The sequence below is a fragment of the Chiloscyllium punctatum genome, chromosome 7, assembly GCF_047496795.1.
Source record: "Chiloscyllium punctatum isolate Juve2018m chromosome 7, sChiPun1.3, whole genome shotgun sequence".
Classification (NCBI taxonomy): domain Eukaryota; kingdom Metazoa; phylum Chordata; class Chondrichthyes; order Orectolobiformes; family Hemiscylliidae; genus Chiloscyllium; species Chiloscyllium punctatum.
The window spans coordinates 121,164,379-121,188,755 of record NC_092745.1 but is presented as its reverse complement, the minus strand read 5'-3'; the positions used below and the strand labels follow the sequence as shown (position 1 = coordinate 121,188,755).

At 45.5% G+C, this 24,377-nt stretch overlaps 1 pseudogene; it reads left to right on the top strand.

Annotated features, from left to right (window-relative positions):
- The window catches only part of LOC140479369 (calcium-activated chloride channel regulator 4A-like), a 93,072-nt pseudogene that overhangs the window by 19,288 nt on the left and 49,407 nt on the right, over positions 1-24,377 (top strand).

Genomic DNA, 24,377 nt, shown 5'->3' with positions numbered 1-24,377 from the left:
GAAGGACTTGGGGGAGGGGCGTTGGAAATGCGATAGGTGGAAGGAGGTCAAGGTGAGGGTGATAGGACGGAGTGGGGTGGAGGCGGAGAGGTCAGGAAGAAGATAGCAGGTTAAGAAGCTGGTGCTGAGTTCGAGGGATTTGACTGAGACAAGGTGGGGGGAGGGGAAATGAGGAAACTGGAGAAATCTGAGTTCATCCCTTGTGGTTGGGGGGGTTCCTTTGCGGAAGATGAGGCGCTCGTCCTCCTACTGTCGTGTTGCTATGGTCTGGCGATGGAGCAGTCCAAGGACCTGCATGTCCTTGGTGGAGTGGGAGGGGGAGTTGAAGTATTGAGCCACGGGGTGGTTGGGTTGGTTGGTCCGGGTGTCCCAGAGGTGTTCTCTGAAACGTTCCGCAAGTAGGCGGCCTACTTGCGGAACATTTCAGAGAATGCCGCCTACTTGCGAAACGTTTCAGAGAACACCTTTGGGACACCCGGACCAACCAACCCAACCACCCCGTGGCTCAACACTTCAACTCCCCCTCCCACTCCACCAAGGACATGCAGATCCTTGGACTCCTCCATCGCCAGACCATAGCAACACGGCAGTTGGAGGAAGAGCGCCTCATCTTCTGCCTAGGAACCCTCCAACCACAAGGGATGAACTCAGATTTCTCCAGTTTCCTCATTTCCCCTCCCCCCACCTTGTCTCAGTCAAATCCCTCAAACTCAGCACCGCCTTCCTAACCTGCAAACTTCTTCCTGACCTCTCCGCCCCTACCCCACTTTGGCCTATCACCCTCACTTTGACCTCCTTCCACCTATCGCATTTCCAATGCCTCTTCCCCAAGTCCCTCCTCCCTACCTTTTATCTTAGCCTGCTGGACACACTTTCCTCATTCCTGAAGAAGGGCTTATGCCCAAAATGTTGATTCTCCTGTTCCTTGGATGCTGCCTGACCTGCTGTGCTTTTCCAGCAACACATTTTCAGCTCTGATCTCCAGCATCTGCAGTCCTCACTTTCTCCCCAAAGATTACAACCTGGTGTTGTGTGATTTTTAACTTTGTACACCCCAGTCCAACACCGGCATCTCCAAGTCTTAGAGGCATGACATTCTAACCAGAATTCCATCAGTAAACACATCGATTTAGATCCTACCTACCTTCCCTTGAAAAAAAACCAGAAATGACATCACCCACCTTAAGAAACTAAGACCTATAAATGGAGAGGTGGGACATATCACCAGCACATCACAAGAGCCTCTCACTGATGATGTTACCTAATATACTGATGAAATGTCTGCAAACAAGCCTTCAAGTTCAGCGAGCTAACTTACATACTTAACATCTTTACATCATAAAGCCATCTCAAGACAAAGTGGGAGCGTAATAGACAATGGGATATTGAACCACATAGGAGATTGGGAGAAATGACAAAAAGCTAGGTTAAAAAGATCGATTTTAAAGACCAATTTAAAGGATGTGAGAGAGTCAGAGAGGTTTAAGGAATCCCTGAGCTTAGATCCTAAGGCTGCTGAAGGCAAAGTGACTCAGGGATTGAGAGGAGATGTACACTGAGCAAGGAACATGGGAACTTAACTGTGGTGAAAGGGATAAACGCTTGCAAGGCCTTTTAAAAGAATAACAAAGAGGGAAAATGGTTTTGAAAAGAATTTGCAGAGAGCATGACGTAATGGCTGAAGAGTCTGTATTGAATGGCTCAGTGTTAGAATTGAAGCAATAACATAGGATCAGGAAATGGAGTGGAAGGAATCCCTGAGCTGGCGGTATCTTCAGTAATTGCAACCGTAAAAATCCCTCCAGCTGCCATTCACTTTATTCAAACATTGTCACCGACAGAAAGACCTGGCTTACCAATTCAATCTTTCCTTTTTTCACTTCCTCTTTGCTTGGGTCTATTATGTTTAAAACATGAGTCTTTGCTGCCATCTTAATGAGGGTGTATGCATACCTACAACCTATTTCTTTTCATTGGATTCATTTTTCTGATCAAGCTATTCAGAGATATTATTACACACCTCTGGAGCAGGCAGGACTTGAACCCTGGCTGCTTAGTCTAAGAGTAGGGGAATCTATCATTATGCCACAAGAGGTCCCCTCATACTGATCATTGACAGTACAATCTCGGTTGTCCGAACATCAATTATCCAAATTCCGGATTAACCAAACAAGATCTCATGATCCTAATGTCTGGGTAAACTGTACTGCGCAAACATTCAATTATCCGAACATTCAATGATCCAAACAAAATATTCCCCGCTCGTGTCACTCAGGTAATGGAGGTTGCCCTGTGTTCCGAACTGCCTCATTGAACTCACCCATACAAATTTATACTACTTCCTCAGTCCTTGTGCAATTAACTTCAATCTGATCAGTTCAGTTCATATGCTTCCCCAGTTTGCTCAGGTCACAGATGTTAATTCCCTGGACTTGCAGCAAGTTACAATGCAATTAAATTCAAAGGCCTAAGTTTGTGAGGTCAAGTCTAACAATTAGAACACGGGAAGAACTTGCCTTTTGGACACAGAACTGGCTGAAGGGTAAGAGACAGAGGGTGGTGGTGGAGGGTTGCTTTTCAGACTGGAGGCCCGTGACCAGTGGGTGCCACAAGGATCGGTGCTGATTGCACTGCTCTTTGTCATTTATATAAAGGATATGGATATGGATATGAATATAGGAGGCATGGTCAGTAAATTTGCAGATGGCACCAAAATTGGTGGTGCAGTGGACACTGAAGGCTGCCTCTGAGTACAACAGGACCTTGATCAGATGAGCTGAGGAGTTGCAGATGGAATTTAATCTCGATAAATGTGAAGTGCTACATTTTGAGTAGGCAAGTCAGTGTAGAACTTATGCACTTAATGGTAAGGTCCTGGGTAGTGTTGCTGAATAAAGAAACCTTGGAGTCCAGATTCATAGTTCCTTCAAAGTGGAGTTGCAGGTGGACAATGTAGTGAAGAAGATGTTTGGTACACTTGCCTTTATTGGTCAGTGCATTGAGTACAGGAGTTGGGAGGTCATGTTGTGGCTGTATAGAACATTGCTTAGGCCTCTTTTGGAATACTGTGTTCAATTTTGGTCTCCTTGCCTTGGAAAAGGTATTAAACTTGAAAGGGTTCAGAAATGATTTACAAGGACGTTGCCAATGTTGGAGGATTTAAGCTATAGGGAGAGGCTGAATAAGCTGGGGCTGTTTTCCCTGGAGCACCAGAGGCTGAGGGGTGACCTTATAGAGGTTTATAGATTCATGAGGGGAATGGATAGGGTAAATAGACAAGGTCTTTTCCCTGGGGTGGGGGAGTCCAGAACTAGAGGGCATAGGTTTAGGGTGAGATGACAAATATTTAAAAGGAACCTCACAAACTTTTCACACAGAGGGTGGTGTGTGTATGGAATGAGTTGCCAGAGGAAGTGATGAGGCTGGTTTAATTGCAACATTGAAAAGGCATCTGGATGGGTGTTTGAATAGGAAGGGTGGAGAGGGATATGGGCAAAATGGTGGCAAATGGGACCTTAATATAATTTAGGATATCTGGTTGGCAGGGACCAGTTGGATCAAAACAACTATTTCTGTGCTAAATATCTCTTAGACTCTAGTAGACATCATTCATGCTGTACATTCATGGTTCTGAAGGGGACAATGTTCATGGTACATTGATTCCACCCATTCCACTGATGTCACACACACTCTGGCACACTCGGGAAAATGCATTTCGGTCTGCTTCCTAAAGACCTAATTATTATGCTTGACCACCATACTAGGTGGAACATGTGAGAGTCCCTCGCTAGATTGTCCATTCCTAATTGCCCAATAGGCAGTCAAGAATCAACCACATTGCAGTGGTCTGGAGTCACATGGAGGCCAGACCAGCTGGAAATGGTGGTTTTCCAATCCTACAGGACCGAACTGATGGATGAAGAAGATGCCAAAGTAAACATAGACCCTGAGAGATTGAGGCTGGGGAAATAATAATCAGGAACAAGAAAATGACAGAAGAGCTGGATATATACATTGCATTGGTCTTCCCAACTGAGGATGCTAATATCATTCAAAACTACAGAATAATCACGTCTAAAGGGGGTTGGGAATTAAACACAGCAACTATCACAAGACAATAGGCCTGATGCCTGACCTGTTGTGCTTTTGGGAATAAGGCTTATGGGCCAGGTGGGGGGGGGGTGGGGGGTGCTGAGAGATAATTGGGAGGGGGTAGAGCTGGGGGAAGGTAACTGAGAATGCACCAAGGGTGGGTCCTCCTCTTCCATCCCACCAACCTCTGTACTCATCACATCATCCTCCGCTATTTCCACCACCTACAAACAGACACCGCCAGGGATATATTTCCCTCCCCACTCCTATTAGCATTTCGGAGAGACCATTCCCTCCGCCTCCCTTGTCAGATCCATGCAGCCCCCACCAGCACATACCCCATTCCCGGCACTTTCCCCTGCCACTGCAAGAAGTGCAAAACCTGTATCCACGCCTAAACCCCTCACCTCTATCCAAGGCCCCAAAGGATCCTTCCGCATCCGATAGAAATTTACCTGTACTTCCACAAATGTTATCTGCTGTATTTGTTCCACCCAATGTGGTCTCCTCTACATTGGGGAGACAGGACACCAACATGTGGATCATTTCAGAGAACATCTCTGGGACACCTGCACCAATCAACCTCACCGCTCTTTGCTGAACACTTCAACTTCCCCTCCCACTCCCCCAAGGACATGCAGGTCCTGAGCGTCCTCCATCACTAAACTCTAACCACTCGACACCTGGAGGAAGAATGCCTCATCTTTTGCCTCGGGACTCTGCAACCACAAGGGATTAATGTGGATTTCACCAGTTTCCTAATTTCCCCTCCCCCCACTTTATCCCAGTCCCAACCTCCAATTTGGCACCGCCCTCTTGACCTGTCCATCACCTTTCCCATCTATCTGCTCCACCCTCCTCTCTGGCCTATCACCTTCTCCCCCACCTTCACCAACCTATTGCATTCTCAGATACCTTCCCCCCAGCCCCACCCCCTCCCATTTATTTCTCTCCCCGCCCCAGTCCACAAGCCTAATTCCTGATGAAGGGTTTATGCCAGAAAGGTCGATTCTCCAGCTCCTCAGATGCTGCCTGACCTGCTGTGCTTTCCCAGCACCACACTCTCGTCCCCAGATCATTAGCCTGGCCCTCAGTCCAGTGACATTATCACTATCCCTGACAATAACATATAAACATATGGGAACAGTTAGTGCTGAACTTTGCAAACCACTGGACGTTGGCACATTGCTGAAACAAAAGCCTCATAAATGGAAGTCAGTATTGAAGTCGCTCACTGATCTTTTGTCTCCCTTCCCTGGAGCATTCTTTCATTAAAACTCTGCATTTATTGTGGCAGCAAATGTCGTTGATTTCGGAAAATATATTTCAGATTACTTTAAATTATGAGCTCAAATACTCACACTGCTCGGATTGTTGAGCAATTAACATTCCCACCACAGAGAACAGATTGGGCACCTAAACATCAGAAACTTCTTTTGACAAGCGGAAATAAGATAATGCTGTTCTGGGATTCGAGATTACCGATCTCTTCACTCACCCACTCACAAGCGCTTTTTATTTACTCATTCATAAATCGCTACTACAACACGGTCTCACTCATTCATTCATAAAACCGTGGGTCGGTGGTATATTTTACTATCACCAGACAGACCACATTAAAACAACCCATTCCTGCAGTTGTGGGGTTCAGCAGGAGCCCACAGGGCAGGGAAGAATAAAAGGGGGGAATTAATTGGATCAGGGAAACTTCATTAGATCAGAATCAAAGTTTCCAGTGGCAACAATATTGATAAAAAGGGAACTAAAGGGAGCAGGACGGCAGGACAGCGAGGGGGACCGCAAAATGTTTCCATTTGCTCTAAACCATTGAACTGAACAGACAATTCTCAAATACCATCTGAATGGGTCAGTTTCAAGGACGTTACAGATGAAACCAACAAACCATCGAAACCACGGGAAAGGAGAATCATTTCAATGAACTGCTAACTGCATCCTGTAAATGTGAGACACATTAATGATCCGATAACTGTATCCTGTAAACATAAAAGCTATTAATATATTGACACTTGTATCCTGAAATTGTTGATCATATTAATGAGCTGTTTGTTATGAAATGCTATAAGAAAGTCACTTCCACTCAATGCTGCAGTTTCAGCTCAGAAACCTGGAACAGCAAGTTCCCCGAATAACGAGAACTGAAGGCCATTTCACCGTCTCTGTCTCTCCCTCCGGGTCATGGTCTCAAACAAATCCCCATCAAATTGGCGGAGTTGGCAGGATCACAGGAACGGGTCCGCTTTCCACAGTCGGCACTTCACTCCACAGTGAGGGAAGGGATCCTCTTTTCGAAAATTCCTCGGGAGAAGGACAGACCCCTTTTTGGAAAGTCAGAAACACAGTGAGCTCTCCGAAAAGGGAGACGTCCTTGGCGGTAATTTGATAAAAATCATCTCAAACAAAGTCACAGCCGAGACACAGAAGAGACCGACAGTAACGGCAGGGAAAGTCCCACCAACAGGAAAAGGCGGGCAGGCACGGCCGGATACATTGGAAGGGGAACTGCTCCAGAGATTAAAATAATATATCGAACAACAATTCGACCTCTCTTCCACTTTCACAGAAATCTCCACCAAGTATAGAATCTCCATGGGACAATGGTCTCTAGACGATATTAAAGGAGTCTGGGGAGAAACAACTTGACTCAGGGATAAGTAAAGGACTCCCTTGGTCTCTGTGTGCCATGCAACAAATCAGACAGAGACAGGAAATCATCACCAAGTCAAATCATGACAGAGAAAACAATAGCCTTAAAGACCAATTGGCCAACGTCTGTAGTGAGTTAAAAACTACTAAAGAAGAGTTGGCAAAAACACAGAAGGAAATTGTACGCCTTAAACAGGCAGAGGACCATACCCTGACCTTATTTACAGACCTCTGCCCCTTACTCATTCCCCAAGAGGATCCAATGCCTTGTCACGCCCCCGCCCCGCCCTAAAACTGACTGAACAAAACTATCTGGCCAACAAAATGGCTCTGAGAATGTGAGACATTTTGCTCAAAGATTTAGTGACATCTGGATTGAACATTCAGGTCTGGCCAGCAAAGCCAACTCAGAGGGAGGAGAGGGTCATATACACCCCTCCCCTCAAAGCAGCCTTTGGAGCTGGCTTGAAGCCCAAACTCCCCAGAATGCTTAAATTCCAACATAAAGATCGGGGTGGGGATGTGTCCCAACATGACATAGCCTTCTTCATTAACAAAGTTAAAAATCACACAACACGAGGTTATAGTCCAACAGGTTTAACTGGAAGCACACTAGCTTTCGGAGCGTCGCTCCTTCATCAGGTGATAGTGGAGGGCTCAATCCTAACACAGAATTTATAGCAAAAATTTACAGTGTGATGTAACTGAAATTATACATTGAAAAATTGATTGTTAAGTCTTTCATCTGTTTGAATACCATGATAGTTTCACTTCTTTCATGTGTAAATCACAAAACCTTTTTTTAAAAGTTGCATTCTCAGTTTAGCTGTTAACAATGGGTGATAGCTAGGATTGAGCCCTCCACTACCACCTCATGAAGGAGCGACGCTCCGAAAGCAAGTGCTTCCAGTTAAACCTGTTGGACTATAACCTGGTGTTGCGTGATTTTTAACTTTGTACACCTCAGTCCAACACTGGCATCTTCAAATCATTAACAAAGCCAGTCACTTGGAAAAGGATATGGAATCCAAATTCTGGGTCATTCAAACGGCAGCACCCTCCCCTGACCCTGAGAATAAACGGCTTGGAGACTGTTTTCCAAGCGGCCCTGATGGGCACTGGGTGAAGAATTGCAGACAGAAGGGGAGACTTCTAAAGGGGGAGGGGGAACCCACCCAAAGCCCCTCCGGTTGGGATTCCCTGAAAGTGAAGGACCAGTTGACGTTGTTGGAGCAACTTAAAGACTGCTCCAGTGATCAGCTGTTACAGCTGTTGGAGCTCACAGAAAAACTAAAGCCCACCCCTTCCCTCTGTGTGCAGCCTTGGAGGAACCCCCACCCTCCTAGTGGGGGATGAGCGGTAAAGAAACTGTTGTCTCCGAGAGACAGGGGCCGAATTGACTTGCCTCACTGTGACTGAAGCACCTCATTTATCTTTGGATGGAGAGTTGAGAACGGCCATTGGCACTGGCAGGGACAGACTCCGCATGTCAAAGACTGTCCCCATTCCGGTCAGACTGGGCCCCTTTGAAAGTGCCATCCCCTTGTGGGTCAGCCTGGTCCAACAGGCATTCTAAGGAATGGGCGTCCTTCCCCGGGTGAACTCATCCATTCATTTTAACGCCGGCCAAGTCAGCTGGTCCATCCTACAATGTCCCACCCGATCCGGGCTAAATCCCAGTGACCTTCACAGGGGTCACCCCCCTCCCCCCCACCCCTTGCACCAAGCAATTCCCCATCAGTCCGGACTCTCTCGCGGGCTTCTCCCCATTCTCCCGCGGTTAGAACAGCAGGGGATCCTTGTCAAACCCCACAGCTCGTCTAACAGTCCTGTTTGACCCCTTCAGAAACCCGATGGCTCTTGGCGACTGACGGTCGACTATCGGAAAGCTCAACAATGCACCAATCAAAAAGCTCCACTTGTGGTTGACTCCTCCTCCATTGCGAAGACCATAAGACAGAGGAGTTGAAGTAAGGCCATTCGGTCCATCGAGTCCACTCCGCCATTCAATCATGGCTGATGTGCATTTCAACTCCACTTACCCGCATTCTCCCCGTAGCCCTTAATTCCTTGTAACATCAAGAATTTATCAATCTCTGCCTTGAAGACATTTAGCATCCCGGCCTCCACTGCACTCTGCGGCAATGAATTCCACAGGCCCACCACTCTCTGCCTGAAGAAATGTCTCCGCATTTCTGTTCTGAATTTACCCCCTCTAATTCTAAGGCTGTGTCCACGGGTCCTAGTCTCCTCGCCTAACAGAAACAATTTCCTAGTGTCCACCCTTTCCAAGCCATGTATTATCTTGTAAGTTTCTATTAGATCTCCCCTTAATCTTCTAAACTCCAATGAATACAATCCCAGGATCCTCAGCCGTTCCTCGTATGTTAGACCTACCACTCCAGGGATCATCCGTGTGAATCTCTGCTGGACACGCTCCAGTGCTAGTATGTCCTTCCTGAGGTGTGGGGACCAAAACTGGACACAGTACTCCAAATGGGGCCTAACCAGAGCTTTATAAAGTCTCAGTAGCACAACGGTGCTTTTATATTCCAACCCTAAATGAACTCTTGCTGTAAGTTTTCTCCGTCATCGATATGGCCAATGGCTTTTGGTCCGTTCCCCTCACCCCTGGTTTACCTTCACTATTCAGCGCCAGTAATCCACCTAGACATACCTGCCCCAGGGGTTTCACAGCAATCTGACTGTGCCCAATTAGTACTAGTAGACAGGTGTGTGACCTGCCAGAAGAACAACCCTGGACCTACTACCCAGATGGCTCAGTTAAAATCACTGGTCCCAGCCGGCCCATTTCAGCAACTAGAGATCGATTACATCTCCCTGGCCAAATGTCAGGGGGGCTCAGATGTTCTAGTAATTGTGGATAAATTCTCAAGGAGGGTGGGAGCTGCACCCATAAGAAGAGCCACTGCCACCGACATCGCTCAAGTCTTATGGAAAGATTACATCCCCCGATGCGGAGTCTCTCGCACAACTGATTCAGGTCAATGCACCCACTTTACTGGTGCAGTGTGTCAGGAAGTCTGAAGATTATTGGGAATCCAGTGGGAACTACACTGCCCCAACTACCCTCAACCTTTGGAGCGGGTTGAAAGGACCAATAGGTCACTCAAACAAAGGCTCACAAAATGCAATCAAGTTGGCTTACCATGGCCTCAAGCCTTGCCCTTAGTCCTATGCAGCATAGGTGCGATCACTAATCGAAGTGCAGGCCTGAGCCCATTTGAGGTCATTACAGGATGACCTATGTCCCTGCCCAGAACCAACGACTTGCGTACCACGCACTGTCATTTACTCAGTGACTCCTTGCTTAAGTGCTGTCAAGACCTAACCACAGCTGTCAGTCTGTTTCCTGACAGGTGTCAGCAGCTTTGGGTGAACCCTCAGAAGGTGGACAAAACTTGGTTCCTTATACTTGGGTCGATGTTAAGAAGATACAAAAAGACCTCTCAGTGCCAAGTGGGAAGGCCCCTACCAAGTCCACGCAAGCAGCGGTCAAAGACCAAGGGAAGAAAGCTTGGATCCACGCATCACAAGTGAAGCAAACACCATATCACAGCTCAGCATGAAGCAGTTGGTTTTGGGACTGATTTCAGGACTTGTCTTGACTAATGTCAGTCACAGTAGCATCAGTTGCACCGCAAAACAAGAATTAAATGTCATTGTATCTATTTTTGTGTCTGTTTTACACCAATGCAGCCAACAACAATGCGTACAGTTGCAGGGTCTGTTCCTGCATCCAGACCTACTCCATGGGAGGCATCCTCTTGTGCCCCATTTCAATGAGCACCCCAGAAATAGGGACAAAACAGCTCGGGGTTTCAGACCAATGGCACCACAGGGTGGGTGGGTACCAATAAAAGTAGGGCCCAATGGGGATCTTGGGGGTACGATCTGACTGCCTTTGTAGGATGGTATCAGCTTGACTGTAACACCTCTCCTGTTCCAACCTTTGTCACCATAGGGTTGGGGCGACCAGGCAGTACCATCTGTTTCACTCAGGAGGAGACCCAGGGCAAGGGCACTTGGATAGGTAAAAGCAGATGCTTACAATATTACAATGTCACTGTTATTTCCCTCACGGGGAAACTCGCCCAGTCCTTCCTGACAAAGAGGTCCTGTAATACCAATATCCTCACACAGGGCTCCAACAGCCTGTTGTCCTTTGCTAATCACACCAACAATGGTCCCTCAAAACAGCAATGGTACTGGAGGCCATGATCCAGTTCACTCCATACAACGGTACCTACTTTCCCTGCAGCCACAAGGTATATGCATGGTTACCTCTGACATGGACTGGGTCAGGTTACCTTGCCTATGTGCTACCACCCATGAGACACGTCCTTATTTGTCACCCCTGTAGTTCTGCTGATGATCTATTACTAAGATTGATAAATTTATAGCCCTCTGCTCTTAGCCTTATGGCTCTTACAGATCCTTCTCGGAAATCCAGTTCCTCAATTCCATATTGGAACAAGTTGCCAATGATACGGCTCAGGCCCTGGTTAAAATTACTGCAGAAAAATTGGCTATTCACAAACTATCCTGCAAAACAATCTAGCACTAGAGTCAGAGAGATGTACAGCATGGAAACAGACCCTTTGGTCCAACTCGTCCATACTGACCAGATATCCTAACCTAATTAGAACATAGAACATAGAACATAGAAAAATACAGCGCAGTACAGGCCCTTTGGCCCTCGATTTGTTGTGCCGACCGAAGCCTACGTAACCTACACTAGCCCAATAACCTCCATATGCCTGTCCAATGCCCACTTAAATGACCATAAAGAGGGAGAGTCCACCACTGCTACTGGCAGGGCATTCCATGAACTCACAATCCGCTGAGTAAAAAATCTACCCCTAACATCTGTCCTATACACACCACCCCTTAATTTAAAGCTGTGTCCCCTAGTAACAGCTGACTCCATACGTGGAAAAAGGTTCTCACTGTCAACCCTATCTAAACCCCTAATCATCTTGTACACCTCTGTCAAATCTCCCCTAAACCTTCTTTTCTCCAATGAGAAAAGCCGAAGGGCCTCAGCCTTTCCTCATATGATCTTCCTACCATGCCAGGCAACATCCTGGTAAACCTCCTCTGCACTCGTTCCAATGCCTCCACATCCTTCCTATAGTATGGCGACCAAAACTGCACACAATACTCCAGATGAGGCCGCACCAGAGTCTTATACACTGCAACATGACCTCAGGACTCCGGAACTCAATTCCTCTACCAATAAAGCCCAGTACACCATATGCCTTCTTCACAGCACTACTTACCTGGGTGGCAACTTTCAAAGATCTGTGTACATGGACACCAAGATCCCTCTGCTCATCCACACTATCAAGTAGTCTACCATTAGCCCAGTAATCCATCTTCTTGTTACTCCTATCAAAGTGAATGACTTCACACTTAGCTACATTGAATTCCATTTGCCACCTTACTGCCCAGCTCTGCAACTTATCTACATCGCGCTGTAACCTGCCACATCCTTCTTCGCTGTCCACAACTCCACCGACTTTTGTGTCATCCGCAAACTTGCTCATCCAGCCTTCAAGCCCCTCCTCCAGGTCATTTATAAAAATGACAAACAGCAATGGTCCCAAAACAGATCCTTGTGGAACACCGCTAGTAACCGCGCTCCAAGATGAACCTATACCATCAACTACTACCCTCTGTCTCCTTCCAGCCAGCCAATTCCTAATCCAAACGTCTAATGCACCCTCAATGCCATACCTCCGTAGTTTTTGCATTAGCCTGCCATGGGGTACCTTATCGAATGCCTTGCTAAAATCCATATACACCACATCTACTGCTTTACCCTCGTCCACTTCCTTGGTCACCTTCTCAAAGAATTCAATAAGGTTTGTGAGGCACAACCTGCCCTTCACAAAACCATGCTGACTATCCTTGATCACATTATTCCTATCCAGATGTTCATAAATCCTATCCCTTACAATTCTCTCTAAGACTTTGCCCACAACAGAAGTGAGACTCACTGGCCTATAGTTACTCGGTCTATCCCTGCTCCCCTTCTTGAACAAGGGGACCACATTCGCTATCCTCCAGTCTTCTGGCACTATTCCCGTAGACAACGACGACATAAAAATCAAGGCCAATGGCTCCGCTATCTCCTCCCTAGCTTCCCAGAGGATCCTAGGATAAATGACATCAGGCCCAGGGGACTTATCTATTTTCATCCTTTCCAGTATTCCCCAGACCTCTTCCCTACGTGCCTCAAGGCCATCCATTCTAATCACTTGTGACTCAATATTCACATCAGCAACAGTGTCCTGTTCCTGAGTGAATACTGACGAAAAGTATTGATTTAGTGTCTCACCAATCTCCTCCGCCTCCACACACAACTTCCCACTACTATCCTTGACTGGACCGATACCTACCCTAGTCATCCTTTTATTCCTGACATACCTATAGAAAGCCTTTGGGTTTTCCCTAATCCTACCAACTAAGGACTTTTCATGTCCCCTTCTCGCTGCTCTTAGCTCTCTCTTTAGATCCTTCCTGGCTACCTTATAACTCTCAATCGCCCCAACTGAACCTTCACGCCTCATCTTTACATAGGCCGCCCTCTTCCCTTTCACAAGGGATTCCAATTCCTTATTAAACCACGGCTCCCTCACAAGACCCTTTACTCCCTGCCTGACTGGTATATACTTATCAAGGACACCCATTAGCTGTTCCTTGAACAATCTCCATATATCATTTGTGTTCTTCCCTTGAAGCCTATTTTTCCAATCCACGCAATCCACGCATCCAAAGTCATGCCTCACCGCATCATAATTTCCCTGCCCCCAGTCCCATTTGCCAGCACTTGGCCATATCCATCTAAACCCTTTCTATGCATATGCCCATCCAGATGCTTTTTTAAATGCTGTTATGGTACCAGCCTCCACCACTTCCTCTGGCAGCTCATTCCATACATGCACCACCTTCTGCCTGAAAAAGCTGCCCCTTTGGTCCCTTTTATATCTTTTCCCTTTCACTCTAAACCTATACCCTCTAGTTCTGGACTCCCCCACCCCAGGGAAAAGACTTTGTCTATTTACCCTGTCCATGCCCCTCATGATTTTATAAACCTTTATAAGGTCACCCCTCAACCTCCGACACTCAAGGGAAAACAGTCCCATCCTGTTCAACCTCTTCCTATAGCTCAAGTCCTCCAAACCTGGCAACATCCTTGTACATCCTTTCTGAACCCTTTCAAGTTTCACAACATCATTCCAATAGGAAGGAGACCAGAATTGCATGCAATATTCCTAAAGTGGCTTGACCCTAAATGGGTGGCACAGTGGTTCGCACTGCTGCCTCACAGAGCCAGGGACCCGGGTTCAGTTCCCACCTTGGGCAACCGTCTGTGTGGAAATTTGCGCAATTATCCCTGTTGTCTGCATGGGTTTCCTCCAGGTGCTCCAGTTTCCTCCCACATTCCAAAGATGTGCAGGTTAGGTGAATTGGCCATGCTAAATTGCCCATAATGTTAGGTGAAGGGGTAAATATAGGGGAATGGGTCTGGGTGAGTTGCTCTTCGGAGGGTCGGTGTGGACCTGTTGGGCTGAAGGGCCTGTTTGCACACTGTAAGTGATCTAATCAATCAATGTCCTGTACAGCATCGCAACTCCTATACTCAATAAAGGAAAGCATACCAAACGCCTTCTTCACTATCCTATCTACCTGCGACTCCACTTTCAAGGCGCTATGAACCTGCACTCTAAGGTCTCTTTTTTTATTTCAAAAATATACTTTATTCATAAATATTTTGATGATTTGTATAATTGGTCATGCCATACATATGTAAACATTCCATTTCTTGGCATACAGAGACAGAGTAATCATTCATATATAAAGGTCTGTACGATTACTATCCACATATTTAGCAGGGGGTCTGCGGAGCCCCCTTACTGCGTCGGACCCCTGTGCTTAGGCAGGCAGATGTTACACGGTGGTCTTTCCCCATCGTGCCTTGGCAGCAGCTGCCCCAAGCTTCAGCACGTCCCTCAACACGTAGTCCTGGACCTTGGAATGTGCCAGTCTGCAGCACTCAGTCGGGGTCAACTCCTTCAGCTGGAAGATCAACAGGTTTTGGACCGCTCAGAGAGTGTCCTTCACAGAGTTGATGATCCTCCAGGCACAGTTGATGTTCGTCTCGGTGTGCGTCCCGGGGAACAGACCATAGAGCGCGGAGTCCCGCATCACAGCACTGCTCGGGACGAACCTCAACAAACACCACTGCATTCCTCTCCAGACTTCTTCTGCATAGGCACATTCCAGGAGGAGGTGTGTGACAGTCTCGTTCCCCCTGCAGCCACTTCAAGGGCAATGTGCGGTGCGGGAGAGAGTCCCGGCGTGCATAAAGGATCTCACAGGCAGAGCCCTTCTCACCACCAGCCAAGCCATGTCTTGGTGCTTGTTGGAAAGTTCTGGCAATGAGGCATTCTGCCAAATGACTTTGACAGTCTGCTCAGGGAACTGCTCGATTGGATCCACCCTCTCCTTTTCCCAAAGGGTCTCAAGGACACTACGTGCTGACCACTCCCTGATGGACTTGTGGTCAAAGGTGTTTTCCTTCATAAACTTCTCCACGAAGAACAGGTGATACAGAACAGTCCAACTACTTGGAGCATTCGGTCTCTTTGTTCATCAACACTCCCTTAGACCTTACCATTAAGTGTATAAATCCTGCTAAGATTTGCTTTCCTATAAATGCAGCACCTCATATTTATCTAAATTAAACTCTATCTGCCACTCCTCAGCCCATTGGCCCATCTGATCAAGATCCTGTTGCAATTTGAGGTAACCCTCTTCGCTGTCCACTATACCTCCAATTTTGGTGTCATCTGCAAACTTACTAACAATATCTCATATGTTCACATGCAAATCATTTACAGAACAACCTCAGTTATCTAAACATCAATTATCCAAATTTCAGATTATCCGATCAAGATCTCGAGATCCCGTAAAAACATTATCTGTTATCCAAACAATCAGTTACCCGAACAAAATACTTCCCGCACGTCTCGTTCGGATAATCAAACTTGTTCTGTATATAAATGATGAAAAGTTATGGATCCAGCGCTGATCTTTGTCAGACACCACTGGTCACAGGCCTCGAGTCTGAAAAGCAACCCTCCACCACCACCCTCTGTCTTCTACCTTTGAGCCAGTTCTGTATCCACGTAGCTTGTTCTCCCTGTCTTCGATGAGATCTAACCTTGTTAACCAGTCTTCCATGAAGAATCTTGTTGAGCACCTTACTAAAGTCCATATAGATCATGTCTACCACTCTGCCCTCATCAATCCCTCTTTGGCCCTTCTTCAAAAAACCCAATCAAGTTCATGAGACATGATTTCCAATGCACAAAGCTTATCTCTAATCAGTCCTTACCTTTCCAAATACATGTAAATCCAGTCCTTCAGGATTCCTTCCAACAATTTGTCCACCACCAATGTCAGGCTCACCGGTCTATAGTTCCCTGGCTTTTCCTTACCATCTTTCTTAAATAGTGGCACCACGTTAGCCAACTCCAGTCTTCTGGCACCTCACCTATGACTGTCAATGATACAAATATCTCAACAAGAGGTCCAGCAATCTAGTCCTCTCTTGCCTCCCTTTCTATCCTTCCCATAGCATTGTATCCTGGAACATGAAGTTGCCAGTCCTGCCCATCCCTGAGCCATGTTTCTGTAACTGTTATGATATCCCAGTCCCATGTTCCTAACCATACCCTGAGCTTATCTGCTTTCCCTGTTAGGTCTCTTGCATTGAAGTAAATGCAGTTTATCAGTCCTGCCTTGTTCTCTTCTTTGTTCCTGTCTGCCCTGACTGTTTGACTCACTCATTTTCCCAACGCTACCAGTCTCAGATTGATCTCTTTCCTCACTGTAACCTTGGGTCTCACCTCATCACCTTTCTAGTTCAAATCCTCCCAAGCAGCTCCAACAAAGCTCCCTGCCAGTATTTCAATTCTCTTCCAATCAGGTGCAATCCGTCTTTCTTGTGTTCGACTGTCTGTGTGGAGTTTGCACATTCTCTCCTTGTCTGCGCGGGTTTCCTCCCACAGTCCAAAGATGTGCAAGTCAGGTGAACTGGCCATGCTAAATTGCGTATAGTGTTAGGTGCATTAGTTGGAGGGGAGTGGGTCTGGGTGGGCTGCTCTTCGGAGGGTTTGTTGGGCCAAAGGGCCTTTTTCCACACAGTAGGTAATCTAATCTAATCATATGAAACAGTAATGGCTGCTCCTGGAATTCGAGGAAATCATCTCCAGCACCTAAAATACCTCACAGTTTATTTGCCATCCTCATGACCGGATCCTCCAGAGAAAGTGGGAGGGGGGGGGGGGGGGGTTCTTGTGTGCTGATTGGGAAAGAATGATGCACTTATGTCCCTGATAATTCGGAAAAGATTACCAATCCTTCGGACAAATCGCAAGGAGGTCAGCAAACTCAAAAATCCCCCTGAATATTCACCCTGGAGTTGGGCAATGGGATGGCTGGGCTCTCTGGGCACGAGCATTGTTCAAGGCGGCATTCTTTACCTTTTAATTATCTTCGCTTCATATATTTTCTTGCAATGCTGCTCTGCATGTATTCAGCGATCGGTACAAATGCCTGCTCGGGAATGGTCTTTAGAATCCCCTCTGAAGTTGGGAGGCTCATACATTTAGCCAGGTAAAAACAATGACTGCAGATATTGGAAACCAGATTCTGGATTAGTGGTGCTGGAAGAGCACAGCAGTTCAGGCAGCATCAGAGGAGCAGTACTGCTCCTGGATTACTGCACCACTAATCCAGAATTATACATTTAGCCTCCGACTGTGTTTTTCTGTCAATAGTTGTGATAGAATCAAAGGGGGAAGAGTTGTAGGATTCGAGATGACCGATCTCTTCGCTCACCCACTCACAAGCGCTTTTTATTTACTCATTCATAAATCGCTACTACAACACGGTCTCACTAATTCATTCATGAAACCGTGGGTCGGTGGTATATTTTACTATCACCAGACAGACCACATTAAAACAACCCATTCCTGCAGTTGTGGGGTTCAGCAGGAGCCCACAGGGCAGGGAAGAATAAAAGGGGGGAATTAATTGGATCAGGGAAACTTCATTAGATCAGAATCAAAGTTTCCAGTGGCAACAATATTGATAAAAAGGGAACTAAAGGGAGCAGGACGGCGTCCCCGTCTAACCTGGTAAAAACCCTTGAGATCACAGCAGGGGGGGATTCCGCAGTGTTTACATGTGGTCTGAAAGCACTTGGTTAAAAATCACAAAACACCAGGATACAATGCTGCAGTTTCAGCTCAGAAACTTGCATCAGCAAGTTCACCGAATAAAGAGAATTGAAAGCCATTCAACCGTTTCTGTCTCTCATTCCGGTTCGTGGTCTAACTAAAGAACCTCAACACTGTGGATATATTCTTAAATCTGCACTGTGCATCCTGTAAAGACTCCATGCATTTGTAAAAGTTTCTCTGTCACCATTGCATTCCATCTGATGAGACCATCGCCAACACCATGATGTGTAAAATCTCTCTCTTGTAGGTCAGCTGAAGATCCGTTACCATCGCTGGATGTTCATTGCTGCATTACCCAACCTTCTGCATTCACCCTTGTTCCCCCCTTAAACAGTGCTCGGGTCCATCTCCCACTGCAGTTGGCTTCACTGTTAACGCCTGTGATTTCCACAACTCCACATGAACCCACCTTTAAACTCCTCATCTTTAAAGGGATATTTCATTCCATGGCAGCTGGATCGTGTTCCCACCAACGCATTGCTTGCTTTTCTTATCCTCGCACCTTTACATCTGAGCATGTGCACACCCAACACTTCCAGAATGTGACGATGCTGTGGCTGTAAGAGGGTGTTTTGTCCTGGAGTCTTTTGAAGAGAGGTTTTAAGGCAGGTTCTTAAGCCAAAACCACTGGAGTAAACAGCTTGTGAAGGTGTCTTTTAAAGCTAACAATAGAAGCGACCTGACTGTGTGTAGTCCAGCTCTGACAGATCGAGGATTTTTAGTCAGCTTTGTAGTTGCTGTTGTGCGCTTGAAGAAGTGGAAGTTATTTTTCTCTCTCTCAATTACAGCCAAAAGCTGGGGGTTCACTTCCTAGGTCGCTGGATTTCATGGGAGACAAAATTATTTTTCTGAATTTGTCTTTTGCCAAGGGTGTGTTGATGGGATGTTCTTTTATTGGAACAGTCAATTCGTAATAGTTACTGCATCTATTACTCTTAAGTTTTCCAGCTGAGTTAAGTTATTCCAATTCCTTCTTTCTTCAGTTGAATTTTAACTGTAGTAGATTAATATATTGTATATTCCTTCACATATCGTAGCTGGATCAACCATTGTATGTGGAACACAATACCTACATTTACCTTTAAAATAAGAAATAAGTAACTATCTTCTGAATATTTCAGGGTTTTGGTCTGGTCCATAACAAATAAGAAGTTTGTGGTTTAATGTACTATTCTCTCATTTGTATGAACAGTAAAAATGATTTTTAATGTCCCAAATCTTGTGCTGATGTCAGGCAGATGTTTTAAAGTGAGCATCCTGGTATGTTTATTGGGTGAATAAACCTGATGAGAAAGCTAGATTTCATGAACTTCAAATTATCAATGCGCATTACTCAACCACTGCACTACAATATAAAGTCATTAGCAACAATTTCCTTATATTCCGTGACAGTGTGACTCTTGAACTCCCCAGCTGATGAAGACATTATTTTGTTGGAAATACAAATGGTTTCAGGAAGGTATGAAAAAATAGCAGAAGTCGATGACATGGTTTGTAAGGCTCACCCCAATATTCAACACATCCATTGGCCTCCAATCCTCTTCTCTTTCCTCCCCCCACTGCCACAGCTTATTAGTTATAAACGTTGAACTCCAGCTTTGTAGTAAAGTTGATTTTGTTGTTTTCAGAAATGCATTTAACTGTATTTGGGTTGAAACTGGACAAGTGAAAATCACCGAATTGTTGCAGTGCAGAAGGATGCTGCTCGGCCCATCACATTTGTGCAGCTCTCCAAATGAACATCATGACAGTGCCATCCCCTTGTCCTTTCACTGTAACCCTGCACAACATTTTCAATCAATCTGATACCCTGTTGAATGTCTCAAATGGATCTGTCCCCAGCAAACTTCCAAGCAGGTCAAATAAAGTCCGGAAATACTATTTCAGTAAAGCCAAGGTGCATTAGGTTGCTACTACTTTAATTCCTTATCGATGAAAGGTCAGACTGTTGGACCCAAAAACATTTTTGAATATTTTTAATAACAATATATTGCATTGCAGCTACATTGTTTAAGAAATAGCTTGTTCAACATGACAATTCTCAACATCAAGGCTTTGTCACCAGATTCAATCTCATACACTCGATGGACAAATACATCAGGACTGGTAATTTGAAATGGCTCAAAAAGTGTGGCACTGGAAAAACACAACAGGTCAGGCAGCACCTGAGGGGCAGGAGAGTTGACGTTTTGGGAATAAGCCAGGAATTCCTGATGAAGGGCTTATGCACAAAACAGTAACTCTCCTGCACCTCGGATGCTGCCTGACCTGCAGTGCTTTTCCAGCGCCACACTTTTTGACTCTGCAGTGCTCCCTTACTCCAAGTTTAAAATGGGTGCCTGGCATAGTTGCAAGATTAAAGATGCTACTGCTGCAAAGTTGGGTAAAGTACTTGTGAATTGGGAGACAGGAAGTTAGAACTTGGTGTTTGTAAAATGCTGGGGGTTCATGCCCGAAACATCGATTCTCCGGCTCCTTTGATGCTGCCTGACCTGTTGCGCTTTTCCAGCAACACATTTTCAGCTCTGATCTCCAGCATCTGCAATCCTCACTTTCTCCTGTTTCAAAGTGAGTGTCAGGGATTTATTTTATTTAAGAACCAGAAGTTGCCGAAAGCAGGTTACACCACTTTTCACACCCGTTTTACAGATTATGCGGCGATATGCTCTTCGTTGGGTATTCTGGTTTATTTCTCAGAGGGGTGTCCACCTCCACTTTATAACTTGACAAATAATTTCGCCATTCAAATGAAAGCATCACACATTAGGTTTCAAACCCACTATATATTTTTCACAAAAACAGATTATCCAAATGTCTTTTAAGTGTTGTAACTCTATCTGCATCCACCACTTCATCTGGCAGGTCATTTCACATACAGACCACTCTCTGTGTAAAAATGTTGCCTCTCATGTCCTTTTTAAATCTTTCTCCTCTTACCTTAAAAATATGTCCCCTGATTTTGAATTACCCCACCCTAGGGAAAAGTCCCTTGCTATTCACCTCATCTATGCCTCTCATGATTTTATATATCCCAATAAGATCACCCAATAAGATGCCCCAGTGATAAAAGTCCCAATCTTTTCAGTCTATTTTTATATCTCAAACCCTCCATTCCTGGCAACATCCTAGTAAATCATTTCCGAATAATATCCTTCCTAAAACAGGTGACCAAATCTGGACAGAGTACTCCAGAAGCGGCCTCACCAACCTCAACATGATGTCCCAACTCCTATACTCAAAGGTCTGAGCAATGAAGGTAAGTGCACTAAACGCCTTCTGAACTACCTTGTCTGTCTGTGATACAAATTTCAAGGAATGTCTTCAGAACATCTTCTTCCAAATGGCCTGCTTACACACTCTAGGCATGTTGTGATTCACTGATTACATCTCTTTGTGCTCCAACACCATTTAAATGAATAAAAACTTATTTTTCAACCACAAACCAGTTCGGGAGTTGTTCCCAAAAGACCCAGTTTCCAAAGTAGAAGAATGTCCTAATCAGAGGACAGTTGGCTCTATGCAGTGTTAAATTTCAGAGAATTTGAAAATGGAAAATTTTGGTTAACACACACCTCCCGCCCCCCGATTATCAGTTTGTCTAAGTTACAGAACCCTCCCATGAGCAAGGCTTCGATAGTAGCGGGATCGAAATCATAAATCAATTCAACTGAGACTTGATCTATTTGTCCTACAAAATAAGGGAATGCACGACCTTTTAGAACATAGAACATTGAACATAGAACATAGAAAAGTACAGCACAGTACAGGCCCTTTGGCCCACGATGTTGTGCCAAGATTTAATCCTAATGTAAAACCTATGCACCCCTCAACTCACTGCTATCCATGTGTATGTCCAGCAGTCGCTTAAATGTCCCCAATGACTCTGCTTCCACCACCACAGCTGGCAACGCATTCCATGCATTCGCAACTCTCTGTGTAAAAAAACTACCTCTGACGTCTCCTTTATACCTTCTTCCTAATAGTCTCTGGCTGCTGACTCTATCTATCCCTCTCATTATTTTGTACACCTCGATCAGGTCTCCTCTCTTCCTTCTTCTCTCCAGAGAGAAAAGTCCGAGCCTATTTGACCTTTCTTCATAAGGCAAGCCCTCCAGTCCAGGCAGCATCCTGGTAAACCTTCTTTGCACTCTCTCCAAAGCCTCTGTATCTTTCCTATAGTAGGGCGACCAGAACTGGACACAATATTCCAAGTGTGGTCTCACCAGGGACTTGTGGTGCTGCAGCAAAACCTCATGGCTCTGAAACTCTATCCCGCTATTGATGAAAGCCAAAACACCATATGCTTTCTTAACAACCCTATCCACTTGGGTGGCAACTTTGAGGGATCTATGTACTTGCACACCCAGATCCCTCTGTTCCTCCACACTGCTAAGAATCCTGTCTGTTTTTGTTTTACAGGAAATAATGACTGCAGCTTCTTCCTATCTTCACCGAGCGACCAAACAGCGAGTTCATTTCGCAGATGTGAAAATCCTGCTGCCTGGAACGTGGCCAGTTGGTTCCCACATGGTTCAGAGACTGACAACTCAATCCTACAAGAAGGTAAGGACTGAGCGGTGTAATGATCAGCTGAAGTCCCCTCCTGCTCAGCTACTGGACCTTCCCCTGAAAAACCCAGTCACACTTGTCAGTGGGTCTTGTTTGTGTCAAACATCTGTCTGAGTTTCACTGGCACAGCAGGAGTCTCTCTGAGGAAATTCTCAGCAAAATCTGATGCTTGCGAAAGATTATCTTCAACGTGCCTTTTCTTTCTAACCATGAGTTCCATAAGAACCTTTTTTTCCACAGTGAATAAGGGAATACCCGGGCTGACACGAGAAGTGGGAATTATATCTTGCAAGGAGCAATTAAATTACTTGCTTCTGATGTCGGAATATGATATCTCTTATTATATTTACATTTTTTTCTGGAGCTTTGGAGATGGTGACCTGACTATTTTAGTATAGGACAGCAACACAGTGGGTTTGAATATTATTGTGTTCCTTTACCAGACTGAGAGATTTTTCTACTTTACAGCTTAAAAATCCTCCTCTCCATAGGTTTGACAGTGCTGACAGCTTCAAGTGATCCGGAACTGATCATAAAGGTTGGATTATCGAAGTATTGTGAATTAGTTCTGGGGTTGGTCAGGACTGTAGAGGTTAAATCTGCAGCTTGACAACTTTCAGGGATGCAATGTCAGGTGGTCATTCTTACGGTCTGGGAGAAAGGTGGACAGCACTGGGCAAGAAGTGGGCAAGGCTGGGGGATATTCATTCCACGCCAGCACCAGAGAAATTACTGAGGCCTGGCAGCATTTCGAGTGGGTCACAGGCACTGGCAGCACTTAGAGTGGGTCACAGGCACTGGCAGCACTGACTGTGGGAGATGCCAGGATCCTTCCGTATTGCAACGAGGAGAAAGTGGGCACAGCAGACGCTGGAGAGTCAAGAGTCAAAAAGTGTGGCACTGGAAAAGCACAGCAGGTCAGGCAGCATCCGAGGAGCAGGAGAGTCGATGTTTTGGGCATATGCAGGCAGGATGTTCTGAAAATCTCTCCCACAAGCTTTACAAGGTTTGACATAATTGCTCTTAATTTCTCTTCTAATTGCCAGTGTGCACACTCTTTATTTGTTGGTTATTGGTCATTTGTTCATGTTGCTGCAACAATTGAACTGTTAAAGGACACTTATTGTAACTTACTCGTTAAGGGCTGTCAGAGGATTTGTGACTATTTCAATCTGTGCACAACAAAGCAAGCTGTTCATCTGCAGTGTTATATGCCAACATTTAAGCCATGCATGAACGTCCTACCATCCTCCTTTTTTTCATCCTATCAGTGTAACATGCAATGCCATTTCTCCATCATTTTTCCCGAGCTTCCACTTGAATACATTTAGGCTGTTCTTTTTGGCTACTCCTTATTCTATCCGAAATAACTGAATAGTGCACTGAGTAACACCTCTGCATGAGAAATTTAATCTGCTTCAACTTTCTTTGGTTCAGACTAATTCTCGTTTAATTATTTTGAATCACTGTATTCAAGCATGTTACCTCTCAACTCCTGAGGCAAGTTAGATTTGAACCCAGAACATCTAGCCCAGAGGTAGGAATGCTACTACTGTGCTACAATGCTCAGCGAATTCTAATTTAATAGTGGGCCAAGGTTATAGTAGGTAGCAGCTGGAAACTAAAGCCCTAGTGTCAGTGCTCTCAGAGCAGATAAAGCTGACTTCTGTCCTAAGTACCTGTATTGTGTGTAAAGCTGCAACACTACATTTC